Source organism: Montipora foliosa, chromosome 9 (genome assembly GCF_036669935.1).
Source record: "Montipora foliosa isolate CH-2021 chromosome 9, ASM3666993v2, whole genome shotgun sequence".
Lineage (NCBI taxonomy): Eukaryota > Metazoa > Cnidaria > Anthozoa > Scleractinia > Acroporidae > Montipora > Montipora foliosa.
Genome location: NC_090877.1, coordinates 10,219,371 through 10,226,870, shown reverse-complemented (window position 1 = coordinate 10,226,870; position 7,500 = coordinate 10,219,371).

Below are 7,500 nucleotides of genomic sequence, written 5' to 3'. Positions count from 1 at the left end.
CACAGCCCCCATAAAAACTGATATGTGCAGTTTCCTGTGTCTAGAAAAATAATAATATCATTATGATATTGTAGATTATAGCATTGTAATATGCATCTCATGGACAATAACATTCATTTTCGTTTTTTGTCCTTAGGGAGATGGATCCACCTGGTATTATTTGCAGCAGTTTTGTGAAATATTAGCTCTAAAAGGAGCGAGAAGAAATTCAGCCTTTTTTTCTCAGCAATAAACCACAATAATCTTATTGAGTTCACTTTGTCCATGTTGGTAGTGTGGAACAAAAGACTGAATAAAGTCACTGAGAAATCCAGACAATGCTGTTGAGTTTTAAGCAGTTTCTTTAGTACTCTTCACATTGTCAAACTTTTCAGTTTCTTCTTAGAACTGAATACCAGTCCTTAACCTTTTTTCAGTTATGAACTTTTTGGACCAGCACAGAACTTTAAGATGCCACTTTTTTAAATGTTGTACTTATAAAACAAAATGGGGACAACATATTCAAGCAAAAACATCACAAATGCATGTTGTTTGCAACTGCACGCAAACTTTGCGAATGCTTTTGATCTGATGAGTTGCCAACCCAGTAATGCTTCAGATACATGTAGTGACGTCGAAACCCAGAACACCTCCAAACACATTCAATGACAAGTTGTCAGAGCAAAATTAAAATTAAAAACAAACATCTTCTTGAGCATTGGGACCCACATGGAATAGCCCTTGCATATGTGTATTATACTGATGACTGGATTCCCTCCACTTAATATACAATCATCTTTTTAGGATAATACCACCTACGCCAGTTGGCAGATAATGCTAGAGTGAACTTCTTGCTATACAGCTGAAAATATTAAATTTTGTGGAATGCCCCTTTCAGGGATGTTTCCTAGTTATCTATGCTCTAAAGATTTTGTTCAAACTCATCAAGTACAATGTTGCATGCATGTGTGAAATGTCTCAAGTTTAGATCAGTTTTGCAATATGCACTGTGTTATCTGAACTGATCCTTGTAAAATTTTTGTGGTTTCTTGTCAATTGTTAAATATGGAAAAAAAGGATTTACTTTCTGAAAGAAAAATAACATTAATGACGTCTCTTGATCAGGTTGGGATCTGATGAATTTTTATTTTAAAAGGCAAGCAAATCAAGGGGCAAATTAATTTTCTCTGATCTGTTTAATGTCATTAAGTGGGCTTTCCAGGATGAAGCACTTTTTTGCCTGCTCTCTGTGTATCATACAGTGTATAATCTTTTCACCGATTTATCTCAGTTTCTGTTGGGGCCGGCTTTCATCGCTCTTCTATAAATTTAACAAAAGATGCTGTGTAAAGAGCGAAAGATGTATTTTGCTTTCATGATAATTATAAATTCGTATTAAAATTTGGAGAAACGTGGAGCTCAATTTGCCTAAGTTCTTGCATCTTTGCATACTCCATTTTAATATCGCTTTCAGCATGCTTGCCAAAATATCTTTTGTAAGCGTGTCACCATTCACCACCCGGTCTATAATTCACCAGTTGTCTTCCTTTGTTGTTCAGAGTATTATAGAGAGTATCTGGAACGTCATAAGGTTTTTCAATGTCTCTTTACCAACACAGACAAAGAGGCATTGTCCTGTATCGCAACCACTCAGCGAACTAGTCTCCACCGATAAGTTCGAAGCTCTCACCAATTCCACCGGCCTAACATCGCCAAAACAGGGTTTAAGGGAATTTCTGGTCCTCCCAGAAAACCAACAACTTGCAAAAACCGTTCGAGAAACTTGTGACAAAAGCCAACACTGTCCAAAAAGTAAGCATTGCAGCGCTCGCTACCTCCATTCACCGTATAGTATAGTCACACGAAAGGTGCATTTACCGCGCGAAAACAATTTTTACACAATTTGTACACCACTTCAATTTTTGGAAAAACATCAAAACTCGTCAAAAATTGTGACAAAATCCTTATCTTTCAAACAGCGACCTTATTTTTTTGATTTAATCAACGGCTGTCATTTTCCGGCGAACAAATAGTCTTTTTGAATGAGCGCGCCCTTGAGCCTGCGTTTCGTGCCGCGGATCAGTGACTTGCGCAGTCGTTTTTCAGCTCTGTCATGCGTGACAAATACTCTCTATAATACTCTGAACAATAAAGGAAGACAACTGGTGAATTATAGACCGGGTGGTGAATGGTGACACGCTTACAAAAGATATTTTGGCAAGCATGCTGAAAGCGATATTAAAATGGAGTATGCAAAGATGCAAGAACTTAGGCAAATTGAGCTCCACGTTTCTCCAAATTTTAATACGAATTTATAATTATCATGAAAGCAAAATACATCTTTCGCTCTTTACACAGCATTTTTTGTTAAATTTATAGAAGAGCGATGAAAGCCAGCCCCAACAGAAACTGAGATAAATCGGTGAAAAGATTATACACTGTATGATACACAGAGAGCAGGCAAAAAAGTGTTTCATCCTGGAAAGCCCACTTACTGACATTAAACAACTCAGAGAAAATTAATTTGCCCCTTGATTTGCTTGCCTTTTAAAATAAAAATTCATCAGATCCTAACCTGATCAAGAGACGTCATTAATGTTATTTTTCTTTCAGAAAGTAAATCCTTTTTTCCATATTTAACAATTGACAAGAAACTACAAAAATTTTACAAGGATCAGTTCAGACAACACAGTGCATATTGCAAAACTGATCTAAACTTGAGACATTTCACACATGCATGCTACATTGTACTTGATGAGTTTGAACAAAATCTTTAGAGCATAGATAACTAGGAAACATCCCTGAAAGGGGCATTCCACAAAATTAATATTTTCAGTTGTATAGCAAGAAGTTCACTCTAGCATTATCTGCCGACTGGAGTAGGTGGTATTATCCTAAAAAGATGATTTTATATTAAGTAGATGGAATCCAGTCATCAGTGTTATACACATATGCAAGGGCTATTCCATGTGGGTCCCAATGCTCAAGAAGATGTTTGTTTTTAATTTTAATTTTTTCTCTGACAACTTGTCATTGAATGTGTTTGAAGGTGTTCTGGGTTTCGACGTCACTACATGTATCTGAAGCATTACTGGGTTGGCAACTCATCAGATCAAAAGCATTCGCAAAGTTTGCGTGCAGGTGCAAACAACATGCATTTGTGATGTTTTTGCTTGAATATGTTGTTCCCATTTTTTTTTATAAGTACAACATTTAAAAAAGTGGCATCTTAAAGCTCTGTGCTGGTCCAAAAAGTTCATAACTGAAAAAAGGTTAAGGACTGGTATTCAGTTCTAAGAAGAAACTGAAAAGTTTGACAATGTGAAGAGTACTAAAGAAACTGCTTAAAACTCAACAGCATTGTCTGGATTTCTCAGTGACTTTATCCAGTCTTTTGTTCCACACTACCAACATGGACAAAGTGAACTCAATAAGATTATTGTGGTTTATTGCTGAGAAAAAAAGGCTGAATTTCTTCTCGCTCCTTTTAGAGCTAATATTTCACAAAACGGCCGCAAATAATACCAGGTGGATCCATCTCCCTAGGGACAAAAAACGAAAATGAATGTTATTGTCCATGAGATGCATATTACAATGCTATAATCTACAATATCATAATGATATTATTATTTTCCTAGACACAGGAAACTGCACATATCAGTTTTTATGGGGGCTGTGAAAATTAGTACAAAAAGTCATTCTTATTACACAACCAAGGCAAAGAAAACATGATGAGCTAACCATATAAACATACTATAAACCAATGACCCTTAACTGTTTGCCTTAACACATGTTCTTAAATTTTTTGAGTCTAACCATAATTTTGCCTTGGACGTTGGGTTGAACATAGATTTGCAAATAATGGCCAGTCAAGGGGGAAAGAAAAATACCATCTTCCAAGTTTTGACATAGATGTTGACACCAAGTGTGTTGCATTATTACAATAATGATAGATCATTATTATTTGGCGATTGTGGAAGCTAGACTACAATTAAGTCACTCGGGTGCCACTTTGAAGCAGTATTTCCCTGTCAATAATCCTAGGATTAACAGGAAGCAGGGCCTTGACTTTGCACTTTTATTTAACAAATTGTTCTTTTCCTAATATATCGATGTTCCATTAATTAACAGGCCAACAGTCTCCCGAACATGGGTGTATCAGTTGATTGCACAGGGTATTTTGGTGGGCAAGTATTTATGATTCTGTAATCAAGCCTCACTATGGCAATAAATTAAACAATGTTATTGATCACACTACTGTGCAACTAGAACTTCTTTTGAGTGTAATCTCAGAGGCCAGTCTTGCAACCAATTTACCTTTTCATTGAAGAAATGTCCTGAGACAGGGACAAAGAACTTCAATATTTTCTGTGTAGTTCTGGCCAGTACTTGTGTTCATTCCAACTTCACAAGTTGGCAAGGTGTTTTCTTTTAGACAGCTGCCTTTATGGGGGCAGTCAGGAGGTTAAGTGGCTATTGCAGAGTGGCAGCACTCTAAATGAACTGCTGCCTTGGTTCAAGGAGAAGGTTGACAACTTTCAAATAATGCTCTTAGAACATGTTATGTTTAATTAACGCATTGTAAATACATGTATGATTGATTGTAAAGGTGATTTCAGAAAACCCTGCCCAAATTATCTTGTTGATGAAAACTGTAGAGATTGCATGGGCAATACCCTAGTGTGCAAACTGAACCAAACGTTGTGAACACTTCATGCTTCAAAAACAAATATGGAACACTCACCGTAGCCTCGGTTAGTTTCTGCAGCGCATATTCTCAAACAAATTTAACTGGGTTTGGATCTCAAGGCCCAAAAATTCCACACAAATATATTACACAGATCTGATGTGTCTCCTTAAATGAAATCACGATCTCACTTCCAAAATTCACACCGTCAAGAGTTATAAAGTGACACAGGCAGAAGACGAGATCAAACGATCGAAATGGACACTTCGCGTCTCATGCAGCTGTCTCATGCACGATTTGTGCTCCCTATCTGGCGCATGCGCAGTCGTTTTTCAGCTCTGTCGCGTGAAATATTACAGTCGCGTTACCTGCGCAGTTACGTTGCACACAAACAATTAGCACGAACGTTCTTAAGGACGTTCGCGCTAATTGTTTGTGCGCAACGTTACTGCGCAGGTAACGCGACTGTAATATGTCACGCATTACTTCGAGCATTAGTGAAGTTGAGGTTTTAAAACCTTTGCAAAAACCGTGGACGATAAGTCTTGCACAGCGTTGGATCAGAGAAGATCGTGATCAGTCAAAATTGATTTAAAATATTTATGAAAGTCAAGTAGACTACTGCACGACTGATATTCGCGAGGTTTTATCAGTCGTGCACTAGTCTACTTGACTTTCATACAAATTTTTCAAGCATGAACATGGCGACAGAAACCCCGAGGAAGAAGTTCCAGGCCTGCAAAAGAATGGCACATTTATTTCCGAATCATCATGAAACTTCAAAGAGAAGTGAGCGGGAGGATGGAAAAGCTCTGGAAAAGGTAGCTGATCGAGTAGACTAGTGGCTGAAAGTTTGGAAAACTCGACGACGAACCGTTGCGTAAATTTAATGGGACTGTTCCTTTTTAATGTTTTTATTACCCTACGAACTTAAGTTCAAAGTGAATACATGTTTTTAAAGTTCTTTTCCTTTACTTTCGTGAAAATTGAGCAGTATTTTCGTCCTCGTCCGCTTGAATAGTGCGGACCTGCGTGGAAACAATCAGCGATTGAATTTCACAAAAAAACACACCCAGAGGATGAGCATGACGGCAATGGAGAGATATTATACAAAACACCAACCAAATGAAGATGACCCCTGCTTAAAACTTCGTTGCTATGCTCGAGAAAGGTTTTTTTTCGGTAAAAACCTTTCATCTCTTCAACGACCGATCCTCTCTTGGGTTCCAGTCCTTGCCCGACAGGTCACGCAAAAGCGTGACAAACGAACTTTTCCAAGAGCTCAGCAAAATCACATCGATTTTACTCGTTCAGATCATCGGTGACCCCTATTTTTTTAATCATGAATCACTTACTTTACTTACTATCTACAAAATATGATGAAATGAAAAAATTCTCACCGTAAGAAGTTATCTTTTTTTAACATTTTCTTTCGTCGTGCCATCGAATTCCGGTAGTGGTTGCAACGGATAGAGCTTACGAAAACGCTCGTCGAGGATGAACTGTACTGTTTACCACATCCCTAGAGGCATACAATTATCTAAAAATCTCACTCCTAAAAACCTATGCACGGAAACTTTCACTCCAACGGTTTATTTTTATGATTTTCGATGGATGAGCAGATGAGTCTACATCTCGCTATTATGACCGATTTCTCGAAATTAAGGCATTTTTCCACTGCCATTTTCTCCGAAACAAAGTCGGTGACCCCCATTTTTTTTTTCATTTTTGGAGTAAGTACTTTATGACCTAACTCTAGGCGAGAAATGAAGAAAATCTCACCGTAGGAAGATTTTAGCGCGAACGTCCTTAATTAAGGGCCCACTGACAGATTTTTCGCGCGTTGCTAGGGAAGTCAAAATGTTACTTCCGGTGACTGACGTCATCATATCGTGAGCTGACAAGAAAACCCACTCACCTACCTGAAAAATTTGATAACAATCTCCCAACTGTTTCAATTATAATCGTTTCAAAACCAAACCAAAATTTTTTTTAAATACACAACATAAAAATAAAAAAAAATGGGTTGATTCATGTCGGGAAAAAAAGTAGGGAAGAGAAAGCGGCGAGCTTTGGAAGCTGCAAGTGGTCGATGGTCGCCGCCCTCGCTAAGTAAAAAGGATGTTGGCTGTCAAGTTAACTTCTTTGAAGAAGAACTGTGCTTAAAAAATACATCGACAGTGGCAACTCAGACTGAAGAAAGATCAGTGGAAGTAGAAATGATCACCCCACTCTCTCCAGAGAAAATTGTGGTGAGCGAAGTGGAGGAATGTGCGAACGATGACATGGTATCCGTAGAACAAGACTTTCTGTGCAATTCAAAGTCGCCTTGCGAAAAGATACCAACTAAGTCTTCTGAACAACTAACAGAAAGTGAAGAGGATAAAGAAACAAGTCGTAAAGTGGACGCCTTTTTTAAAGAGAAAGGTCATGACCCTGAACAGCTAACTAAAAAGCATTTAAGCATAAATCAGTCCCCGCTGGTAATCTGCGCTTCGGAAAAATTTCAAAAGTCCGTAATAGAAAGTAAATGCAACAAGTGCAACAATTTAGGGACGCTACAATTTTTGAAAGTAAGTGAACCGAAGACGGGAATTTTGAAGCTGGACTTCGTCTGTTCAGAGTGTAAAAAAGAGTGGACCATTTCCACCAGCGACGAAATTATACCGACTCGATCAAAACCCAAAACTTACCTTACGAACTACATCCTTCTGACATTCATTGTTTGTGGCCTGTACTACAAGGACTACGACCATGTTCTGGGCACTCTTGGAATAAGCCACTTCAGCGAAAAGCAATGGATTCGAGTTATAGAGTGGATCGCCCCAGAAGTG